At 41.2% G+C, this 24,577-nt stretch overlaps 1 long non-coding RNA gene across 1 annotated transcript; it reads left to right on the forward strand.

The window, feature by feature from the left end:
* Positions 1-377: 377 nt before the first annotated feature.
* Positions 378-4,963, forward strand: LOC108791053. The gene is made up of 3 exons (XR_001941484.1): positions 378-449; positions 2,994-3,103; positions 4,898-4,963. It is a non-coding gene; the product is annotated as an uncharacterized LOC108791053 (long non-coding RNA).
* Positions 4,964-24,577: the final 19,614 nt, after the last annotated feature.

Genomic DNA, 24,577 nt, shown 5'->3' on the forward strand with positions numbered 1-24,577 from the left:
GCATCTTACTCTGGAAGTCATGCCTGTGACTGTAGAGTCGTGCAGCACCTAATATGATTTGTAGTCTCACCACAGTTGGAGGGCTGAAGTTTGGCTACCTCTGCTTTTGAGTCTCTGAAAGATACAGGATACCAGAGGTAGATCAAAACTGTAAAATCTAAGTGTTTCATGTAGTTATATTTCTCTCAGCGATTGGATTTTCAGCATAGCTCAGTGATATTCAGATTCTAATGTCAACAATAAGCTATAATAATTAATGGCACTGTATGACTATGTAAACTGGTAACATTTGCTGTAAACCCCATTGTATTGACTTTTTACCTTAATAGTGATATTGTCTAATCATTTTCTTTCAGGTTCCTCAAATCTTAATTGGTTGGCCATCATTTGTGTATTTCCTTTTGTGATACTTGTTGGATACTTTATTTGTAAAAGGAAGAAAAGACCGAGTATGTATATCATTTGTTTTAATACTCTAAAGCAGATACATAAAATGCAGTGACCACCATTACTTGTTAGTGATATAATTTGATTTCTAAATAATAACATTTGCAGCAGAATTGTACATTTTACGTTTACTTCCGAATGGATATTCCTAAGAATTACGTTAAATGCGGACATTTGGATGCATCTGAATTTCCGAATTTGAATGTGACCGAATGCGAACAAATCCGAATGCCTGTTTAATGAAATTCAGATCTGTCCGAATTTTGTTCAAAACGAAACTAAAACGGACATGTGACTGTTCTCTGGTCAATCAGATTTTTTTGGGGCTGTTGAGGGTTGCATTACAGGCAAGGTCACGTGAAGTCATTCCCAAATGAAAATTCGAATAGTTCTGAAACGAAACTTCGGGCCCTACTGAGTGTAATTAATCTTCAGTACACTGTACTTTGGGGGTGCTTTTGTGGAACCTTTTTTTTTTAATCCTTTTTGGCTCGCTATTCCACTGGGGCACCATGCAAGCCCCACACTGGAGTTGTGTGTTGAATAACATGCTTTGATAAGGGTCAAAAAGTCAAGCAAGCTGGAAAAAATCTTTGTAAACCAGCTTTTTTGGGTGTATAGTTGGCCACGGGGAAACACAGGAATGATGTGACCTCCAAATCCTGCAAAAATTTACTTCTGCAATTTGCTAGAGCACAATCTCGCAGAGATTTAAACACTCAGCTTTCCCAGGAGGCAGCACAGTAACATCCGAGGTGCCTCTAGAAAGTGGACAAGAGCTAGTGGCAATGTATTTTATCATTTTTATTTATTATTATTATATGTTTACATTTTATTTATTGAAAGCTTAATTTTTTTAAGCTTTTTTCAAGTTTATTTGGAGCGTTGGAGGGCTGTCAGTAGAGCTAAAAAAAAAAAAATTTCATTCACCGTCTGTTTTAGTTAAATGGTTTTACTCAATGAGGAGTTATCATTCGTAAATACAATAACCGAGAAAACACCCAAAAAGAATCAATGTTTATCATCCTTAAAGGAGAACTATGAGGTGAGTGCTTTTCACTCACCTCATAGTTCTAGCCGACCTGTGACAATGAGACTGTCACAGGTCGGCTCAGTAGATTGGGAGGTGAGCGAACACATACCGGCATTCGCTCACTTCTCGATCCTGTCACGGCTCTCAGGGGAGGGGCTGGATTCCCCCCTCCGATCCTCCAGCGCTGACTGGCGGAACGGACGAGGAGGGGGCGGGTACAGCTGGTTCTGCCTCTAGATAGGCAGAGCCAGCTGTCACTCACCCAGCTGGGCGGATCCAGACATAATTGTCGGGATCCGCTTCAGCTGTGGCATCTCAGTATACTGCGAGCTGTAGCTCACGGTATACTGCGGTGTCTCAGTATACTGCGAGCTGTAGCTCCTGGTATACTGCGGCGTCTCAGTATACTGCGAGCTCTAGCTCGCGGTATACTGAGGTTAGGGTGACCGGAGGACGCTAGTTTGATAGCAGTAGATATAGGCAAAAAAACGGAGGCTTTAGAACCACTTTAAGGACAAGAACACGCTGTGGCTTGTTTACTAGAGCATGCTTGCTTTGCAAAGGGAAGTTTCACTTAGCTCAGTGAATGAGGTGAATATGCTTTTACTTCCAATACCCAGTTGTGTGCAAGGAAGATTTTTAAAAATTGATTTTTGCTTGCACATGATTGGATAAAAAAAATAAGTTTCTCCTCATTCACTAATCGAAATGGAATTTCACTTTGCTAAGTGGACAGCCTATACTCCTTTAGTAAATCAACCCCAATGTGTTTTACATTAACAATGTTTAACTATTGTAACTAACAAGATGAAAGTCAATAGCAAACAAAAATGGACGCCATACATGCATCTTTTTAATTTTTAGTGTATTTACAGTTTTTAATGATGGCTCATGGCGATTGATCTACTAAAGGATAATAGGCTGTTCAGTTTGCAAGGGAATTTGCTCTTTCCTGGGGAATTTTCCCCTTATCTTAGGGAATGTGGTGAAATTTCACTTTGCAAAGAATACCCAATCACATTCAAGGGGAAAAAAAAATTAGAAAAAACCCAGTAATTTTGCTTGCACATGATTTGGTGATGGAAGTCAGTAGAGTATCAGGTTATTCACTAACCTAAAGGGGTATATCCTCTGTAAAGTGCAAATTCCCTTGTAAACTGAACAGCCTATTTGCCTTTAGTAAATCAGCCCCATAGAATGAAGTGAGCATGAAGTACTTTGGTACTTTTTAAGTTCAACTTCTCATTTCGCCTGCCATTTTGCAGCCATTGTAAGGTGTTGTTAAGCAGTAAAAAACGTGTTAATTGTACATGGAAGTAATATAAAATTGTATTCAATATATATATACATATATTCCCCTCTCCTGATATCACTATGCAAAAAAAGAGGTGTAGTAGCCCTTTTATCTCTTACAAAATGTTGATTTGTAGTTGTATTTTTCTTTATGTCAGGGTACTGTAATAATATACAGTATATGTGATTCACATATTATTTGTGTTTTATATATTCCAAGAGAGGAGAATCTTACAGAAAAATGAACAAGAATCTCTGGAACTTAATCACCAAAATGAAGAGTATAATAATGATGCCGATGAGAACTCTTCTAGCAATTCTGTGACATGGGTAATTGTCTTAGTGTGTATTTCTGTATTTGATTTATGTCCTGGCTCGGTAATAGTAGGGGGCTAATGTACCTGGGGGGAAAAAAGCTCTCTACAGAAATGAAAACCTAAACTGACTTGTGTATATGGTTTCTCCTTTTTGTTGCAAATAACTTTAGCTTAACCAACAAGAAAGACTGGCAAGTAATTGTAAAATGTATTGTAGAATATATTCTGGCGAGTACTGGATTTGCCCTCTACTCACTGCAGTTAATTTAGTAAAGGCAAATAACCTGTTCACTTTGCAGGAAAGGTTTTCCCCTTAGTTTAGTGAATGAATTGTAGCTCTGCTGACTTCTATCATCCAATCATCCAAAGCAAAAAAAAATGTTTTTTTTTCTTCTCCTTGCACATGATTGGGTATTCTTTGCAAAGAGAAATGTTACCACATTCACCAAGCTGAGGGACAACTTCTTCTGCAATGGACAAACTCCCTTGCAAAGTGAACAGCCTATTTGCCTTTAGTAAATCAACCCCACTGTGTCAATAACTCACTGTCAGGTAAAACCTCGTCCCAGTAACACAAAACCAGAAAGATATATAAACCTCCTCCACTCATCCCATCGCAAAAGAATAGAACATCCCGCAGATGCTGAATCAGATTTATGGAGTAGCAGAGAGCAAACAATACATCCACAGCTTTTGTTTGGTATACAATACCTAACACTTAACCACCTGAAATCCTGACCCACAAACCAAACCAAAATAAATCAGTTCACCTAAAAAAGGTTTTAAGATACTCAGATTGATGCAGGACTCTTCAACTTCCTGTTTCTATATTATGTGGTATACAGATGTTGGGAAATAGAGAACTGAAATTTGAGCTCCTCTTCTGCTAAAATTTATGAATTATGAAACAACTCGTGCAAACATTTAACTCACAACCCTTTTTTCATAATTGTGGTTAGCATTATGCACCAGGAGAGCACATATATAAAGATTTTGTTATAAGGCAAAGGACAAAGTAGACTAAAAGAATACTGACATCTGATAAATCAAAGAAGCTCTATTATTTAACAATTATGAGAGACTTCCAAAGGACCCCGAGGAATTATTATAGTACAAATAAAATAATTTATGTTCTGCTGATATTATAAACCCAGAAAGAAGCCGCACTATCTTGATACATTAGGTGAAAGCCTTGCTAACTAGAGGGCCCAGTTTACTACTTCATATTCGACTCCAACTGCACTTCTTTACTCAGGGCTTTTGGGTTCTAAAATCAAGTTAAACAGTATCTTCAAACATATCTGTCCTATACCTATCCATAATGGTTAACCTGACCCTAACACTGAACGGACGACCGAAATCAAGGCAGAATAATAACAATAAAAATAGTGGGGAACAACAAGGTAGTAAACTTTTGTCCCACAAAAAGAGAGGAATTAAATGTATGTACACCAACGCTAGAAGTCTGGCAAAACCTGAACCTAAATTTAACTTTAAACTGATGACACAGCCATCAGGGCTGGAAGTTGGCATTTCAGCACCGGAAACTTGACGCAAAGGACCCTCTAAATATTTTTTTAAGTATGTATCTCAGGGTAGGGGCAGGTGCTCTTGAGCAACATTGTTCTGTTTTATAGGGTATGGGGAAGTTATATCATTGTCCAATGTATTGTTGTATATTTTACGCAAGAGAATATTTCTCAAGAAGTATTTAAAGGAATTATTCTCAGGTGGTGTCATAACCACAGTTTCTTTCTTGGTATATACTGTATAGTATACATAAGCATTTTCTTCTGTGGATTTACAGGCTATCTCAACACTTTACGAGTCATTTGACTACTTTGCAATGAAGAACAAAGATGAGAAACCCGTAGCCAGCTGTGACAAACATGCTACTTGTTCCAATGATTCTGTTGCCTGCTCTGACCAGGTTACTGTCTGCTCTGATGGAGCCGTTACTTGCTCTGATTAACCTGCTGACTGTTTGGACAACTCAAATGCAAGATCTGCAAGAATGTGAACTAGTTTTGATACGTGCTTGCAATAAATGAACTAACATTTTGAGTGAACTCAAAATTGTTTATTGGATTCAAAAACATTTTATGGACAAAGAGATGATACTATTATGTGCAGAATAATAAGTGAAGATGTATTTATGTACAGTACCTTTATTTCAAAACTCAAGTAGGGTTGGCGGAGCATTTTTTGACAAATGGGGATCAGTGCTAAAAGGACGAGGACCTGTTGCATACTTGGTTAGCAATAATTTGACAGTATAAACAGTCGTAGATTTACAGGAGAGGAAACAATCTCAGACAAGACTTTGGGGTCTATTCACTAAGCTGCCGAAGGATCTAGTCGTAGCTTCGGCTGATCCTTCGGTTCAGTAGAACCGAAGGGCTGCTGTACGGGCTATTCACACTTTCTCCCAGAAAGGTTTACTCTGCTTGATCGAGCAGAGTAAACATTTCCCTGCTCTGGTTTTTTTTTCTTCTGACATCGGAGCCGTTGGCTGCCGTCAGAATAAAAAAAAAAACATCAAAATAGGAATGCATTGCTAGATTCCTATTGGCTATTTCAATTTGCAATAGCCAATAGCAAACTAGCTATTGCATCCGCCCACTCCTGCTGTCAATCAGCAGAGGAGACCTGAAACAGCAGCAGAACCGCCCGGCCAAAAGAAAACAGTTGGGCGGAGCAAGCTGCCACTGCTAGCTCCGCCCAATTGTTTCCCATTTTGTTTTCTACTTTTTTAAACTATTTTTCTATTCTGCTCGGTACCACAGAGGTACCGAGCAGAATAGCCAAGCCGAATGCATTCAGCTATTCACTCACTGCTGTTCGGCATCTATGAGAATAGGCCAAACAGCAGAGAGTAGCCTGCCGGAGGTTCGGCTTAGCCGATCCAGATGTTGGATCGGCTGAGTCGAACTCCTTCTGCACTTCGGGTCGGCCCGACCTGAAGTAGGTTCGGCATGTTCGGCCGACCCGAAGCCACATGAAGCAACCTGATGTACGGCTGATTTCAGCCGATATATGGCTGAAATCAGCCATACAAGCCTGAAGTGAATAGCCGAACAGAGTTCGGCTCACTTCACTTCGTGTCGGTCATTCACTCGGCTGCCTAAGGCAGCTTAATGAATTGACCCCTTTTAACTTCAAAATAAATCAGTAAACTAAACATGAGATTGTAGTCCATCACGGGAGCGAACTTGGAGCGGTGACTACTTTACAACACACAGGGACCACAGGGAACAAAAGTAGTCACCCTCCAGAAGGAAGGACAGTGTCAGCACCAATTCAGAGATGATTTGAGGATCTACAGCCGAGTGATACACAAATAAGGTACAGCATTGTTAATAGTTAAGGCACTTGAATGCATTTATAAATGTAACTAGTGTGAGTGTAAGTTTAGTGTCACTTTGAAATATATAATGATCATATTAGAGATTATAGAATCAAAGTACAGTCATGTCAGTACAGTACAGTCAAACAAATGTCAAACAAATGTAGAAACTTATTTCTTATTTATAGAATTGTAACAGGAACTGATGCTGCCTGTCTGTTTCTGTGGGTTCTGACTGCTCATTACATAAAATGTAGTTGTACCCAGTAGTCAGCCCTCCCCTATTACCTACCTTTAATCAAAAGCAGTAAGTTGTATTTATTGTTGAGAGATTTGCACTATTGAAATGTTGTATAATGATCCTAATAGACCAGTAGTGCCTTCTACAAAGGAGGCATCCTAACTAAAAATTGGGTTCCTATATGTTTTCCGCTAGCAAGCTATCTTTACTACTGTAGCTATTAGAAATGATATTGTGTTTCCCACAAATGAAAAGATATGGCAAATTGAGCTACAGGACAAGACTGCTGATGGTACATAACATAGATGGTTGGGGTCATGTAGTTCTCAGAATAATACAAGGGATAATAGTGCAGCACTGGAACTTATCAGTGAACAAGACCTCTGGCAAGATTAACAGGTATTTCTGCACTTATTTAAAATATATAATCAAATGCCTTCAATGGTATATTTACCTGGCCGAAAGGGAGCAAATGCGAGCTGTTTATTGTTAGGGTTTACATAGACTTTAAGAATCTCTTGGGCTTGTGTATTATATCTTTATTTTTAAAGAAATAAACAATAAGGTTGCAGAGAGGTTAGTTTTTTATTTCACCAATGCTTCTTACAAGGGCAGGAAAGGTAGATCTTTTCTAGGATAAGGTATAGGAAAAGGTAGAATTAGTTAGGTGGGGTTCTCAGGAGCAGTGAGGAGGTGTTGAACTGCCCAGTAGGGGTTAACCCCAAAATTTCAGAATTAAATAACTGTGATAGGTATAACTCAGGATACCTAGTTGTGAATCTGTTTAACAACATTTATTCATGCTGTGATATGAAAAGTGATGTATGCATTAATGCTGTAAATGGTTAAAGAGAGGCAATTTGTGTGCTTGACAAATATTACATTCTTTTCAAACATTTTATAATACAATATTTTATATACTAAATTGTGTGTTTTATTTTATTTATTTACTGTACCGACTTGGGCCAAAAGTTCAAGCTTTGAGAAAAGAAGTGCCAAAAGGGACGAATCAATGAGGAGGAAATTATAAACTGATATCCAATTCGCTTCGAGGGTAAAATAAATAGCTTTCTTCAGGGCTTGAATTTACAGGAGAGGGAATCACTGCTACTGCAGGAAAAGTCTCAGTGTGTGTCTATATTTTTGTTGAAGTGTCAAATGACAAGACCGTAATCCACTGTGCATGTTCTGTATTGACTTCCTTCATCCTTTTTGGCACTCCTTTTCTTCTGTTTAGCTGGATGAGCAGCGCTAGAATGTTCAATTTTTTTACATATGAAATGAACCTATACCAATAAAATGTAAAACATAAATCGATGGATGGTGGATCAAATTAAATAAATAACGACAAGTTAAATCCAGTGAATCCTATATCTACTGTGACCAATGTGTACTAATATATTGAATTACAAAGTGTCAATAAATGTTAATTGAAAGCTGCCGTACTGTAAACCCGTAGGTCTAAAGATATTTCGATTGAATATACAGCGCTAATAACTCAGTTAGTGAATATTAGATTACTAAATGCAAGTATATATATATATATATATATATATATATATAAACTATTTCTAGCATGCGACTGTGTTACTTGATGCAATCGATGCTAATAACAAGTGACATGTGAAACACAATATTATTAAATAATAATTGGTGTCAATATCCTCTACAGACAAGAACCGTGACTGAAAACAAATTGTTAGACCATCGTGCTATCTTAAAAAATATATGAATTTTAATTTTTATCCTTCACATTGATTCTAATGTGTGATAAATCTCTGTGCAATAAACAAGTATGTGAATAGAAAATCTCTATGATAATTTAATTCTGTGCAAATGAACGTATATATAGAATACAAAAAGTCTCTGTGATAATTTGGCTCCGCTTCAATAAAGGTGATCGAGCCTTCCAGTGTTCGGTGATTTAAACAGTGCTTTTCTGGGGTTTGTATTGTTACCAACACATTCCCCTTTCAGAGTGCGTACTCACCTCAAGCTTTTGGCTGTAACAGACAGCCCCACACGTTTTGTCTGATGGAACAGGCTAATACGGCGTCTTTGCCGGCAACTACTGTACCATCAGTCTTCAAAGTGTAGAGTGTTCATCCAATCATGCAAAGAAAAAAGTCCTTCATCGTGTAATAATTTCCAGGAGTATTTTATTAGAAAAATAAAATTCAGTAACGATAAAACACGTCCGACCGGTTCAACAGCTATCAGATTTGGTATGGCAGACCCGCCCCTACGCTTTTCGTCACCACCGACGTCCTCAGGGGAGCATGCAGGACCTGCATGCTCCCCTGAGGACGTCGGTGGTGACGAAACATGCAAAGAAAAATGTCCTTCATCGTGTAATAATTGTTTTTGCATTTTTCACTGCTGTGAAAAACAAAAACAGCCCTTCCTAATACAACATGCTGCCACAACAGACATGTGGGATGGTATCCTGATAGAAAATCATAGACTCCTGTAATGGCGATACCAGCCCACATGCACTTCAGTATTTTAAGAAAGGGTGTTTTGAGAGCATTTTTGCTAAAACAAGGGGCACCCATCCCAAATCAACCATGTTAAATGCTAACTGCAACAAGATCTTTGGAACACCCAATGCCCCAGAGGAGGTGCCAGCGCAGTAGGGTTAGGTGCAACTCACCTGCCCCTAGCAGGTAGATTACAACACCATTCCTGATGAACAGGTAAAGAGGTCTTGTTCAGTAATTTTAAGGGAAAAATGCAAAAAACATACTCACCAATGATTCCTTTACCTTAGCACAATAGTATGTATATTACTATGTATTATAGCTACAACCAACATTTCACTGATGCTGAAATCAATACTTGTGGGAGTGTTAGATCATCCTGGCTCCTCTTGCTCATGTCCACCTACAACATCACTGCTTTCTCTCTGTTCCCAACACTAAGGGGGTTATTTACTAAAGAGCCAAAGGATCCAGCCGTAGCTACGGCTGGATCCTCTGGCTCTCTTCGGCCGCCTCTGCCCTTCAGTTCAGACGAACCGAAGGCCCGGCTGATCCATATTCACAGCTGTAGCATGGAGAAAGGTCGGCCAGAGCCGACCGATCCCCATGCAAATGACAGCTGGGCGGAGCCAGGTGTGATCTCACAGCTCACTCCGCCCAGTTGTAATGACAGGCCAGCATCCCCAAATGACCTGCGGACGCTGATCTGTCATTAAACAACTGGGCGGAGCCGGGCATGACATCACATCCAGCTCCGCCCAGTTGTTATTCATTGGCCCGGACCTGCTAAAAGACTCTGGCAGGTTCCGGCCAATAGGAAACAATTGGGCAGAACTAGCTGTCACCGCTAGCTCCACCCAATTGTTTTTATTTTGCCGGCATCTGTCAGATGCTCCATTATGTGCGGGGGTCGTTTTTTTTCTTTTATTTAAAATATTTTTTTTTATTATTTTCCCATTTTTTTAAATGATTTTTCAAACTTTTTTTTTTTTTCACTTTTTTTCTATTCTGCTTGCTACCTTGGAGGTACTGAGCAGAATAGTAGAGCCAAAGCACTGGCTCACTTCGGCTCACCCGAACATGCAGAGCTTGTTCGGCTGACCGAAGGCAGCCAATGCATGGCTGATTTTAGCCGATGTATGGCTGAAATCATTCGTACAAGGCTGAAGTGAATAGCTGAACAGCGCTCGGCTCACTTCGCTTTGGCTGGGTTATTCACTTGGCTGCCTTCAGCAGCTTTGTGAATAACCCCCTAAGTCTTGCGCTCTCTGTCTTGAGTATGCATTTGACCAGCATTGTAAAGTCTATGTGCAAGATCCCAGTGTAGCTCTACTTGATGGACAGATATGTCACTGCTAGGGCCACTGACATTGGAAACAAGATAGCAGCTTCCAGCACTGAATAAACTGCATTTTTTGACTAAAGGATGGAGCTACCTTTCAAGGCCAACAACCGGCTAGAGGTATTTGGGTTGGCAAATAGTTAGCAGAGTAAAAAAGAATGCAGAAACCCTGGGGGGCAAAAAGCAATATAAATAATTTTAATGTTCTTTGAAGCTTACAAAATGTCCCAGGAGACCCACCCTTAGGACATAAGGTGTTCCTGGATTTAGTATTTAAGTGTAACATTTTTTAACAAAATCTGTAAAGAAAAAGTATCATAAGAAATTATTTTAGAATGGAGACTAATAGGTCTGCGTGATATTTTTTATAATGGATGTCACCTAAAATTGTGCTTCATAAAACAGAATGTTTTATAAACCAGTTAAATATTAATTTTGTATATGGCCATGGATCTTTTCGACAATGGAAAAGGTATTAAGCATGACTGGATGATAGATGATAGACAATTGCTGATTCCCTTGTACATGTACGAACACTAGAATCTGACATCTGAAAACAGAGGTTCACAGCACACAATTACTCACACCAGAAAGTTTCTTGATTGGAAATTTACACAACAAAAGATCATGCACAGGTTCTGCTTTTTGCAGTCACTTTCTTTTCTGCAGTGATGACTGCATAGTATTTCTCATGGCAGGTTTGCTGTTGGCAACAACAGTGAACTATGCCTGGGTAATGTGTATTGAATCGACCCCTTGGAAGCCCATGTGATGGCGTTACGATGCAGGAGCACAAATAGCAGACAGGTACAGAGCTCTGTCACCACATAACAGGACATTCTTCAAGAAGAACCTTCATGGCCGGATCACTAGGTATTATTTAAATGAAAGCTGCAGACTTAACACTATTGAAAATAACAACACTGCTGGCAACAACAGTGAACTCTGCTTGGGTAATGCGTGTTGAGTCGAACACTTAGAAGCCCATGTGATAGAGTGACAATCAGGGCCGGATTTTCTCTCTCTGCTGTCCCAAGGCCAGGTTCCTCAATGCGCCCCCCTACCCACCAACCCCCCCATGGAGAATGGCAGACCTGCCCAAAGCAGGGCTAAATGTGGAAAATAACTACCCGCCCAACACCTGGAACTACAAGTCCCAGACATCGGGTGATAGGAATTCCACAGCCCTGCTGCCCCTCTACTCCTTGCTGCCCCAAGGCCGGGCCTTGGTTGGCCTTGGGGGAAATCCGGCCCTGGTGCAGGAGCACAAATGACAGGTACAGAGCACTGTCACCACATGGCAGGATCACTAGGTTTTGTGAGATTTTTGTCACTGTATTTAAATATAATTTAACATATGTGTGTGTTTCTGTGACTGCTGCTCATTTTTATAAGCATAAGAGAAGTATTAGTGAAGGTAAAATAGCTCTGATGGCAGTGAAACTAGTTTTTCTTTTTCAACTAGAAGTTTGTATATATACTGCCTGGCCAAAAGAAAGTCACACTCTAATATTTTGTTGGACCGCCTTTAGCATTGTTAACGGCACTCATTTACTATGGCATCATTTCGGTAAACCTATGCAATGTCACAACATTTATTTACATCCAGATTTGCATACATTTTTCACCAAGATCTTGTAGTGATGATGGGAGACTGGGAGATGATGGGAGACTGTGTAAAGTCTTCTCCAGCACATCCCAAAGATTATCAATGGGGTTAAAGTCTGGACTCTGTGGTGGCCAATCCATGTGTGAAAATTATGTCTCATGTTAGAATATGAGCCCCATGAATCCTGGCATTGTCACCTTGGAATATAACCGTGCCATCAGGGAAGAAAAAATCCATTGATGGAAAAACCTGGTCATTCAGGTAGGCAGCTGACCTCATTTTTTGGGCACATAAGGTTGCTCAACCTAAACCTGACCAACTAAAGCAACCCCAGATCATATCCTGGCATCCAGGTGGATACTTTTTTTGGTCAGGCAGTGTATTTTATTTTTTTTACTCCACAAACATCATGTAATGTGCTTGCTTCACACAACATATCTGTTAAAGTAAAAATAAAGCCTACACATTTAAATAATTTGTAACTTTTGTAGATCCCTGTTTTTACCAGATGTTGTATTAATGCATGTCATGATACCATGATACTTTTTAAAGCAGCACTTCATAAAATGTTTCAGATATATTGTCCAGCATGTGCTACATCCTATGTTTTAAAAGTGCTTAATGCATGTGTGGTGTGAAAGTTGCCGCAACAAGGACACGATCAGCAAAAAAAAAAATGCCAGAGGTATTTAACACTCTATCCCGAACCTAAATTTGCAAAGCAAAGCATTTCATTACATTTCTGCCCAAGCACTTACAGTCATCTTGTTTCCAAACAGCTCCCACTCTCTCAGCTACACTTCCCTGAACTTGCTGTCCAGTACAAGATCACAGGGAGCAGACTCCAGCAACTGTCCATCTACTAGCTTGGAGGAGGGAAGAGGGAGGAGGAGCAGAGGGAGGAGTGTGGGTTGCCTTGCTGTGCCTGTATGTTTGTGGAGACACACACAGCTTACTAGCAAATCCAAGGGTGGACCCTGCAAAGGAAAGGAGTCACCCTAAAATAGGATATCAGGGTCTGTGCTCAGAGGACCAGCTAATTCTGCAGGAACCTAAAACTTTTAAACATCAAAAAGCAGTGTCCACTGTAAGTGATGTATGCAGCATTTGAAATAGCTTAAAAACATCTGACTTTAATATCACTTCAAAATATAGGCTGTTGTTTGAAGTATTGAAATAATGGAAACATGACTGGAGTGTACTGTGTCTAAAATTGTGCTACTAAAAGCGGTACCTCTTTCCAGAAGAAGCTCTTTAACTAGGCAAGTTAGACCTCGCGCTCAGGGGGGGCCTTGCGGCCTAACTTGCCTAGTCTAGAGCATCAGCTCACCTACTGAATAACCGCATGTTCACGGTTATATAATAGCCACAAATGAGCAGAATCTGCGCAGATTCAAAATTTTAGTGTTTTCGTGCCGCACGGAAAATCGTGTGGGAAATGCAAACGATACATGTGAATGGAGGCTTATATTTGTTGTTTAGGTTTGTTCTTTTTAAATACAAGAAATGTATTTATTTGATATTACTTAAACAATATTCCACTTCCTTTTATGTTCCCATGCACTATTAAGGAAATAAGCTATGTTCCATTTTTTCTGTTTTATTTTCTATCTGTTCTAGAAAAAAAGATGATTGTTTTCAAAGTGTTTTACTTAGAAATGTGCACATTAAACATGTTATATACACAAAAGTGTTGTAAGATGATTTTTTTCTCCTTAACACACAGGTTGAAAATTTTGATTTCACATTTAGGAGGCAGCAGCAAGGACATTGAGTAGTCAGCCATACACTATTTATCCATACCCAGCGTTTTGTGTATACACATATTTGTAGAATTACATATGAGACAGAAATAAAAGTCTAGCTCTGGGAGCTGTGAATTCCTAGTTGTTGGGATTTAAGGCTAGTCTTAAAATATGCAATTCATTCAGTTCATTTTGTAATTATTATTTGCTTTTTTTCATTATAGATGTAAGTGGGGCCTCATGTTTGAGTTTCGCTCAAGGCCTCACAAAGTTTAGAGCCGTCTCTTTCCCATCTCAGAAAATTGCGCAGTGTAAAATCCTGCATTCAATATCATATTTAGGTTCCTGTGTCATGTTCTTCAGAGATCCCACATATTACAGAGAGGGATCTGAGTTTAAATGTCATCAGACGGGTGCTTCCCACATCAAAGTGTGTGGTGTAGACTTCGGCCTAGAATATGGAACATATGACATTAAAATGAATCATTCATTAAAATCACATATTATACACATTCACAGCTTAGCATGAACACCCATTCAGGGAATATTAATATTAGGTCAACGCTGAAGTATACGGCTATGTAACTCGCACTAGTAAAAAAGGAAATGGAAACTGAGAAAACCAGCAGTGGAAAGCAATGTGGTTTCTGCCTGTGGGTTTAACGTATGGACTGCATCACTGACTACAATGTACAAGGAGACGGTAATACACAACTGGGTATCTGTGGCCAAACTTTCCACTTTTTAACACGCACTGACTTTTATGTAGCCTGTTGATGATTATGCGGTTTAGAATGTAACAATATCTACAGAAAAGTTGTATTGTAACTGCCGCACACCTTAAAGGCTTGCCCATAGCTCTTGCAATGGGCTGTAGTGAATTGGCGAATGGCGCCATCGTATAATAATATAAGAGCATAAGTATCTTCAAGAACACACCTTAAGAAAGGGATCCTGTGAGGTCCAGAAACATTGCCTTGTGATGCCTGTTGCTTTATGTGAACAAAGGAAAAGAATATCACTATACCAACGTTTTTCCTGTAACAATACATAAACATGTCAGCTATGCTGATTCACAATCAGAAAAAAACAAAGTAAACTGATCTTTAAAATAAAAAAATAAAAAAAGCCTGGAGCTTTTAGCTATAATGTAATAGCATGCACAGCATATTAAGCAATGTGATCCCCTCCAGCACTGCGCTCCTCCCTCACCGGTGCTTTCATCATCATCATCTTCTTCCAAGTTTCAAGTCTTTGGCCGCTTGATTGACCAGGGCCCCAATGATGTAACTCCTGCAGCAAGAAACTTTCTTTTATGGCAGAAAAGACTTAACCAGGCTCTTCTGCCATAGAAAGACTGCCAGTTGTCATTTTTTTACTTTATTTCCACTTTAATGTATGTCTGTGAAGGTTCTCATTTATCCAGGTCATGGTATATCTGTAAAAAATAAATCAAGCCAACTGGACTTGCTGTATTTTTCTTGAAGACGTTTCACTGGTCATCCAACTAGTTTCCTCAATTCAGAATTTCCATTTAATTCCAGTCCATTCCCACCAATTCTGATTGAGAAAGCCAATTAAATCTTTCCAACAGATTGACTGAGTGCATAAGGAGTCAATCGTTCCTCTGCACTCAGTACCCTCTCCTAGAACCAGAAAGTTCAGTAACGCTGAGTATTTTCCTGGGACTGGCAGAGGTGACCCAGGTAAATGTATGTGTGTGTGTGTGGGGGGGTACTGGGCATTTTGTAACTTAACGCAGAGAGTGCATTAAGGGAGCAAATGCCCTGCCTTTAGTACTACTTTAAAACTATATCATGTAAGGTAAGCCAGAAGTTACTATGAGCAAAGAAACCCACTCAAGCTCCCTCCAAGAAAAAAAGCAAGGCCGATTATCCTTCTAAGCAATAAGTCTGCATCATGTCCATTGGTATACAATATTTTTATTAGAAAGATTTGACATCATTGAAATCCAGATGTAGTTTTTTTGCATTATGCAGCGTTTCTAAAACTATAATATTATGGGTATTTAGCGCAAGATACGGGAACCTATTTACAGCAGAGAGTGGATATCGCTATCTGCTCTTCATTGTACATCACAAGTTACTCCATACTCTGGCTGACATGTTAAGGCCCATTCTTTAAGTGTGATACAAAAATCCACAAAGAATGAATAACAGTCATTCATAATGCAGGGAAATATTTATTTGAATTCATTGCAGTCAATCAGAGGTCTGTATCACAGTGATTCCAGCGATTTGAAGCCGAGGGATTGACATTTTGCAACATCTTAATTGAGCTATAGAATTTCCATAGAGTCTGAAGGCGATTAGTGTCTGTGGTGTTCTCTGCTTAGAAAACCCATCATGCTCTGGGAGGTTGGGTAACACTTGTATTACATTTGAACTTTTTACATACATTATAATACATTAAAAATACATTTTATAAGCATTAAGATCGAAAACATCCATTTAAAACCCCCAAAAGACCGAAATAAAATATAATATCACTTGAATACAAATGAACCACGTGTTAGTCTGCCCTTTGCAAGTAAAGCAACTGACAAGATAATTTTCAAAATGGAAACTTTTTTAGGTCCTTATCGCCCACATCCTGACAGGAAGGGTCTATGCAATAACCAAAAGAGTAAAGAAATCGAAATGGTTTCTATTTACTGCAAAGATGAGACGTTTTCAGTCTTATTTGTGCTAGGACCCATGTGCCAATTGCATAAAGTAGGAAGAGCTGCATTGCTTTTTGGGACTTTTTTAAATTGCTATGCTGTTTTTTTCTGTTGCTGTTTTATATGTGTTGACAAGAAAAAAAACATTTAACACACGGTGCACCCATGATCAGGGGCGCCCCGAGGCTGGGTGACACCCGGAGCGGTAACCGAGTGTCACCCCGCCGAGACGTCACTGCGCATGCAGTGGTTTCACACCTCCAATGGTGTCAACCGGGTGCGGGCCGCACCCCCCGCACACCCCTTGTGACACCACTGCCCATGATCACTTTTTTCTAAGGAGAGAGCACAGCTAAAGCTGTTTGCCTGTTTGCATCTCTCTACACACCTGGGCGGTTGCGGATCAGCGCGGTTTCCATGAGGATTTTAAAAGGGCAGTTTTGGGTGTTTTTAATGGCGTTTCAGCAATGAAACACAATTAAAAACGCACAAAATCGCACTGAATAGCACGGTTCCATTGAAAGCAGTATGGAAACCGCATTGATCAGTGTGGCAAAAAAGGGTCATGGAGCAATTCGGGCGGGAGGCGGTTCGGATCGTGCGGAGGCGCGTGGTCGCATGAACGGTCCCCATAGCAATGTATGAGAACGTTCAAGACGGTGGATCCACACGGCCGAACCGCGCTGGTGTGAACGGGGCCTAACGGAGACTCAGCACAGAACTTTGTGAACACAACAGGAGGTGGGGTGTTACACCTTTGGATCATTCTCCTTTGTGTGTACATTTCAGCTTGAGCTACAGAGCTCTGTAAAGAACAGGATTTTATCAGCAGAATCAACGTGAATTACAAAGATATATACACTGTTATCCCATTAAGGGACTGCGGGGTCATCATTTAACGTGACACTAACTTAACTAAAGTCCAATAGTGTTAACTCCTAAATGTCACGTTGACAGAAGACCGGTGGTGGATGAAGGTAGCATAAAGTCTGTGGGAGGCATCACTGGAGAGAAGGTGAAAGCCCAGTGAAAGCATCATTTCTTCACTTCAGCAGCTCCTGATGGAAACTGTTTTTTTCAAAACCCTGAAGTTGTGCTTTTAAACATTTTTTTTTTTTGATCTGACCAAAAAAGAAGGAAAACAGAAGCAAAAATACTATATATTCTATTTACCAACTGGTTTGGGTTATCTACAGTATTTGCCGACTATAAGGCGACTGGGCGTATAAGACGACCCCCTACTTTTTGTGTTAAAATATAGGTTTTGGGCTATACTCGTTGTATAAGACGAGTATAGCCCAAAATGTTTAAATGCACCCACTAACCTCCATGGCGGTATTCCCGAGTGTGGCTCGGGGTTAATTTTCAGTACCATAAGCGGTAACCCCGAGCCACAGGTCTCTTACCTTGTCCACGATCGCCGCAGTGTCCTCCATCTTCCGGGTTCCGTCCTTCAGCTACATACAGTATACCGCGCTGCCGTGGTAGGCTCAGCGCTGAGCCAATCACGGCAGGCTTTGTATTCATTAATACAGGCTTTGTATTCATTAATACAAAGCCTGCCGTGATTGGCTCAGCGCGGTATACTGTATGTAGCCGAAGCTACATACAGTATACCCGGCGTATCAGACGACCCCTGATTTTCGGGCTATGTTTTTGGGTCTAAAAACCCGTCTTATACGCCTGCAAATACGGTAAATATATTTTACAGGAAACATTACGCAAAGTCTACCAAACTGATTTGTTATCTATTGAAGTTGAAATACAGTAACATGTTATTTTACATAGAATATACGTTTAAAATGAAAATAAATCACAAAAGGTTTAGCAACGACATGTGTCAATCCAAACAAAACTGATATTCTAGTTTTTCAGGGGATGCTGGTGAGTCAGGAGTTAGGACTGAAATTATATTTAAAAAATATATTTTCATTTTTTAGTTTGGTAAAAGTGATTTAGCCTGGTAATTATATACAGTATATGTATGTGTCACCCAGATTCCTGTCTTATACCTTCCGGGAACTCTAGTTAGACCAGATTTTACACCTTGCCCCCTGGTAATTTACTGCAGGTGAGGCAAACCGACACTGCTTTGGAGCCTGCGGTGGGAGAGCAGACAGTGTTATGCGGGTCACACACCTTACAACCATCGCAAGACTCTTGTCTTGCGATGGTTGTAAGGTACTTGCGATGATCGCAAGCCGCGCCCCCCTGAGGGGCATGTTTCCGATGACGGCAATGCCGAACGGGCAGTGTTCGCTTGTGCACACCGGCCCGTCCGGCTTTTATCTTACGAACATGCTACACACCCGCCGAACATCGTACGATGCTCGGTGGGTTTTCGAACATGTTCGTAATTTTAAAGTCGTGCGACCTTACAGTAGTAGAGGTCGCACGGCTTCCACACACCTTACGATAATCGTGATTATCGTACGACTATCGTAAGGTGTGTGGGCACCCTTAATCTGAAGTTAAAGGTTGCTCAGTGTCATTTGTGATGCTTGACAGACAGTAGGTTCATTTAGGTTGATATAGTTACGAGTGTGATTGCAGTTAGCAAAAAAGGTGATGTATGATAGATGTTATCATGGTGTTGGAAATATTGCTATAGTTCTGGAGGATATTAAATTGGTGCCTCCAGGCCCGGATTCCCCACAAGGCCACCGAGGCCCGGCCTCAGGGCGGCAGGGCGCAGAGGGGCGGCAGCGGTGTCCTTGTGGGGAAGTTCCGGGCGCCGGGCGGTAAGTTGTCCTCTCTACATTTAGTCCTGCTTTGCACAAGCAGGACTAAATGTAGAGCAGTGGCGGAACTACCACCATATCGACCGATGTGGTCGCTATGGGGCCCGCGGCATTGGGGGATCCCCGATGCTCTCCCCCGTTTGTATGGGCTGAGGCAGCAGGGATCCGGAAAAAAATAGACGGCGGAGGAGCCGCTGCCGTCCTGAAACTGACAGGAGGACAGCGGCTCTGCTCTCCTCCCCGCCTGCCGCTCGATCATTATGTCATTATGTCATTATGTCAGGATGACAGCGGCTGTGTGCATGGCCGAGCGGAGTATCGGTAAGTATCATTGGTATTTACCGATCCTCCGTGTGCAGCACAAACACTGAAGTGATCGTCTGATCCCTCCAGTGTTTGTAAATAACTGAGGACACATAGTACCATGTGTCCCCAGTTATGAATGAACAGGAGGTGATTTACATAATGAATTATGGGGGAAAAGCACTCAGTACAGAGGCTCCTCCCCATTGAGAATCTGCTTGATAGTAAATATCTTACTATCAGCAGTTTGTGAATGAATGGGAAGCCTCTGTACTGAGTGCTTCCTATTCACTGAGTGCTAAAGCTGCAGAAAAAGACATTGAGGACTCTGTGTCCTCAATGTCTTTTTCTATTTCGAAAGGGAACCGCTTATTTACAGTTTAACGTTCCTTAATTTTTTTATAATCGCCCTTTCCTCAGTCTCTCATTGGTGTGGCAGTATTAAAGTAAAGTGTTAGGCTTCATTCAGGCGCCATTCACACCAGGGCGGAAGCGTTTCATTGTAGTTTCCGCACGATTTTTGAAAGAGCATTTTTGGCTGTCTTTAGTCGCGTACAAAATCTAAAAAAAATTAAATTGATAAAGAAATTATTAAATAAAACAATTAAAAATAAGAAATAATTAAATAAAAAGTGATAATAAAGAAACAGTAAAATATGTCCAATCCATGAGACCAAAGGATTTTTAGGAGCCAGCTCCATTGACAAAAACTAGAAAAAACCTCAAGAGTTAGGACCCATGTACATATAGAAAATCCTGTGTTAAATATCACAAGTGATGTACAACTCCCTCATTAATCTACATAACCACATGTGAAGTCCATTACTTCTGGATATAATAAAGTCCTTGAAATATGTGAAGATATATCTTCCAACTTTTATAATCAACACGTCCGTGAATGCAAAAACAATTAGTGAATCAGTGCTCTCCAGTCTCCACCGTGCTCAAAGATAAGATCTGGCCGCACTCACTGACTCCTATTGCTCACCATATTTCAGATGAACAATTAGCGCTTTGTTGATATATATAGAATATATAGAACCAAATCCTCTCCTTTGTTTTTAATCCGACAATATATTGGGGTAGATGCCTCCCAACTCTGGCTTATCTATTCCTCCATCTTCCACCTTCTTTTGTGCTCAGAGAGAGAAAAAATCATTTAATTAAGCCATTAAAGCCATGTGAAAATGAAAAGCATTAAGCCATGTGAAAATGAAGAAAAATGGTTCCAATTCTATTTACCTCACTTCACCACAAGCATCAGATAATGCCTGAAATCTGTCATAACGCCACCCTGACAGAGGTGATAAATCTACACCTCAATAAGGAGTGATAAAAGGACCTTTACCTTTTGTGAATTGCATTTCAAGCATATTTTATCACTCCAGTTGTTAACCACCTGCCATCCGGCCGGATGGCAGCTTCTTGCAGGTGGGCGTTTTTAAACGTCCTTTCCTGACCCACCCGTGCCTGCCGCTAGGCGGCGCACAGGGGCAGGAAATCTGTTTGAAGTGTAAACAGCCAGCAATGGCTGTTTACATACAAGCGTTCCGGCGTGTGTGGCCCCCCCTCCGCCGCCGCCGTTCCCAAGCTCCAGTGCAAGCCAGGACCGGCACGGCGGCACTGTCACTGGAGATCAGAGGGATATCCATATACAATCTCCCTCCAACCTCCTCTCCAGTCCCTGAATGCAGGAAGTGATGTATATTACATCACTTCCGCATTCAGTTGTCAATCCCGGCAACAAAAGCCGGAGAGAAGCAAGTGAAGCAGATTTCTGCTTTATCAGCTTCTCTGGGGGTACCTAGGTGACATTAGGGGTCTTAGAGAGCTTGTTAGCCCCCTATGTCATAGCAATAAAGTTAAGTGAAAAAAAATAGTTTAAAAGAAATTAGTTACAAAAAAAATAAAATTTAAATTACATAAAAATAATTAAAAAAAATATTTTTTAAGGTCCTCCGCCCCCACATCCACAGGCAAACATGAGTCAGGTGCGCCTACATGCGAAAATGACGATTGCGCCCATTACACCACACATGTTGCATATCACTGCGAACGTCGGAGCGAGAGCAATCATTCTGGGGCCATAAATCACTGACTACACTAAATTGATGAACAGTAAAAGCTTTTAAAGTGTCGCCTATGGCCAATTTTGGGTTTGGTAGATGTTTTTGCGATTTTTCGGGCGCGCACAATTTTAAGGCTTGATGTGTTTAGTGTCTACATACCCGACGTGACCCCATCTTTTATTATACCAAAAAATTGGGTAATAATAAATGTTTCATAACATAACATAGTTAAAACAGGTTTTGTTTTTTTCAAAATTTTCAGTAGTTTTTTTGTTATATAGTAAAAAATAAACCCCCCACCAAATACCACCAAAAGAAAGCTCTATCTGTCCCCACAAAATGGTATAAAAATCATTTAAGTACAGCGCTGCATGACAGAATAAATGTCAAAGTACCTCAGCGCTGAATACTGAAAAATGGCCTGGGCAGGAAGGGGGTGTAAACACCGCGGTCAGCAAGTGGTTAAAATAACATCTGAATAGTTGAAATAACATCTGGCATGTTCATTTACCACTTCTTAAAAAATAAGAAGCGTTCTTGAGTTTTGTGAATTGACTACCTTTACACAGCAACTATATAACAAGCGATTTCAATGAAATAACGGTCGAAATGAAGAAAACAAGCTTTGTGAGTTGACCCGTGAGTGTATATGTACTGCAAATATATAGGTATTTAATGGATGAAAGTTCATGGAGAGGTTAATAAATGTTGGTTCCACATCTGTGAGAAAATGTAAGATATACTAGCAGTGTGTATAAAGAGGATTAATTATGTCATGGATGAGTAGCTCTTGATTATTTATGTCTTAGCTGTGCTATTTTTCAGCAGCAGTCCTTCAGTAAATATTTGATCTGACTTTCAAAATTTGAACTGAAATTCTGGAAGATTGTATTATAGTCAGTACTGGAGTAATTGTTCTGATCACGATCCCTATCTCTAACCTGGTGGTCTAGTGGTGGCAGTGGAGACATTAGACATTCTGTCACCAGGGGCAAAGGCTTAGAAGTTCTCCATCCACCCAGTCAATGACACCCCTCCTAAAGCGGCACCCGGAGCACATGCCTCCCCCAGCCCTCCCCTAGCTGCGTCCCTGGCAGTAGGGACGAGAAAACCACTCGCCATCAGTCATGCTTGGTGTCCATCTGTAACCACCCATAACTGTTAAAACACACATTTATAAGGCTTGCATAAAGATGTTATACATCATCATAACTTCTCATGCAGTTAAGGCCAAAAGTAAGACCCTATGACCCCTTTGAACAGCCATGTTACAAGCACTAGGTATGACTGTGCAATGTGCCCAGTGATGCTATGCTATTCCACTTCATGATTATAAAAGTGGATCTAAACCTATTTACTAAAATGTCATATAATCTTGTAACATGCCAATGTTCTTTCAAGATTTGTGCTCAATCTTTTTAAATCTGCGAATTTCTTTAAAAATAATATGTGGTTGGGCCGCCCTCCAGACCCCTCTCCTTGATGTATAAACTCCTTTAGCACACGGATTCTCCTGAATCCCTTTATTTCCTTGCAGATTGGGAGAGGGACCTGGGGGTGAGGTTCACAGAGACAGAGTTGCCCAATATCTTTAAATTTGCTCATTCCTCCTCTATCAACTCCAAAGTACAAGAAACTAACTATAGGCTGCTCACCCGGTGGTACCGCGTTCCTCACAACTTACATCATATCTACCCCTCAGTGTCGCCCCTTTGCTGGGGCGACTGTGGAATGGTGGGTACACACGTACATATTTGGTGAGAATGTCCTAAGATCCAGCCGTATTGACGGGAGATCCAAGCCTGCATAAAGCATCCTACACATAGACATGCCTCTTCTCCCGGCTCCCCTCCTTCTACATTCGGTGCCCCGCCACATGTCTAACTTTAAGTCGAGCTCTCTCCCTCACCTTCTGAATGCGGCAAAACGTCTGACCCCTTGACACTGGAAGAAGACGTCCGTCCCCATGGTGGAGGAGTGGAGCAGAATGGTCTCGGACATCATGGCCTTCAAGGAGTGGATGGCCACCTGCAATGACAGGTACGCCAAATTTTACTCTATATGGCTTCATCATACCTTGGATCCCACCTCTGCTTAAGAGTAGCAGGATACTTGGTCTGGTGACTACTGAGCTGTGGTGGAGTGGCAGGCACACACACATCACTTTGAACACACCAACCACATTCACTGTTTTTATTGTTTTTTCTGGGGGGGGGACCCCAGCCCCTTTCTTTTTTTTATTGGTTTTTGGGGGGGGGGGGGGGGTTTAAGTAATGAGTGTTTGCAGGACTATCCCCTCCTTATTGAGAGGGCCATCTTCAGTGTAATAGACAGCCCCGAGTGTTGACTTTCTCACCGCTCAATGTTCTTGCTCTCTCCCTTCCCTCCCCTTCTATTCATCTATATCGCCCTCTTCTTCCCTTTTCTCCTCTATGTCTTTTCACCTGTCTCCTTCTCCCTCCCGCTCCTGTCTCCTTCTTCCGCCCTGCAATCTGTGTCAAGCTTTATTCCCGCTTGCGATACGTACACTGGCGGAACTACCAGGGTCGCAGCGGTCGCAATTGCGACCGGGCCCTCGCGATCTGCCTGTTGTGGGGGGGCCCAGCGAGGGAGAAGAGGGCCCCCCGGAGATCGTGCCACTCCTTCCCTGCCACCTGCAGCATGTACGGGTGGCTGAGCGGCAGGGCTGGAGAAGCTGTCACTTGTCCCGCAGAATGTGCTGCAGGCACTGACGGGCAGCACATTCTGCTGTGTAAGGACCCTCTCCTCTTAGCCCCGCCCCCTGGCCACAGAGACACTGAAGAGGGCACTGCAGGAGAGGGAAGGTAAGTCTGGAGCGGGAAGGGGGGGTAGTGGGGGGGGGGTGCTGGTGGTATTCTGCATAGCTGACTTTTATTATAAAGTATTGTTGGGACTTGTAGTCTTGCA

Source organism: Nanorana parkeri, unplaced genomic scaffold, assembly GCF_000935625.1.
Source record: "Nanorana parkeri isolate BGI_ZX_2015 unplaced genomic scaffold, ASM93562v1 scaffold523, whole genome shotgun sequence".
Classification (NCBI taxonomy): Eukaryota; Metazoa; Chordata; class Amphibia; order Anura; family Dicroglossidae; genus Nanorana; species Nanorana parkeri.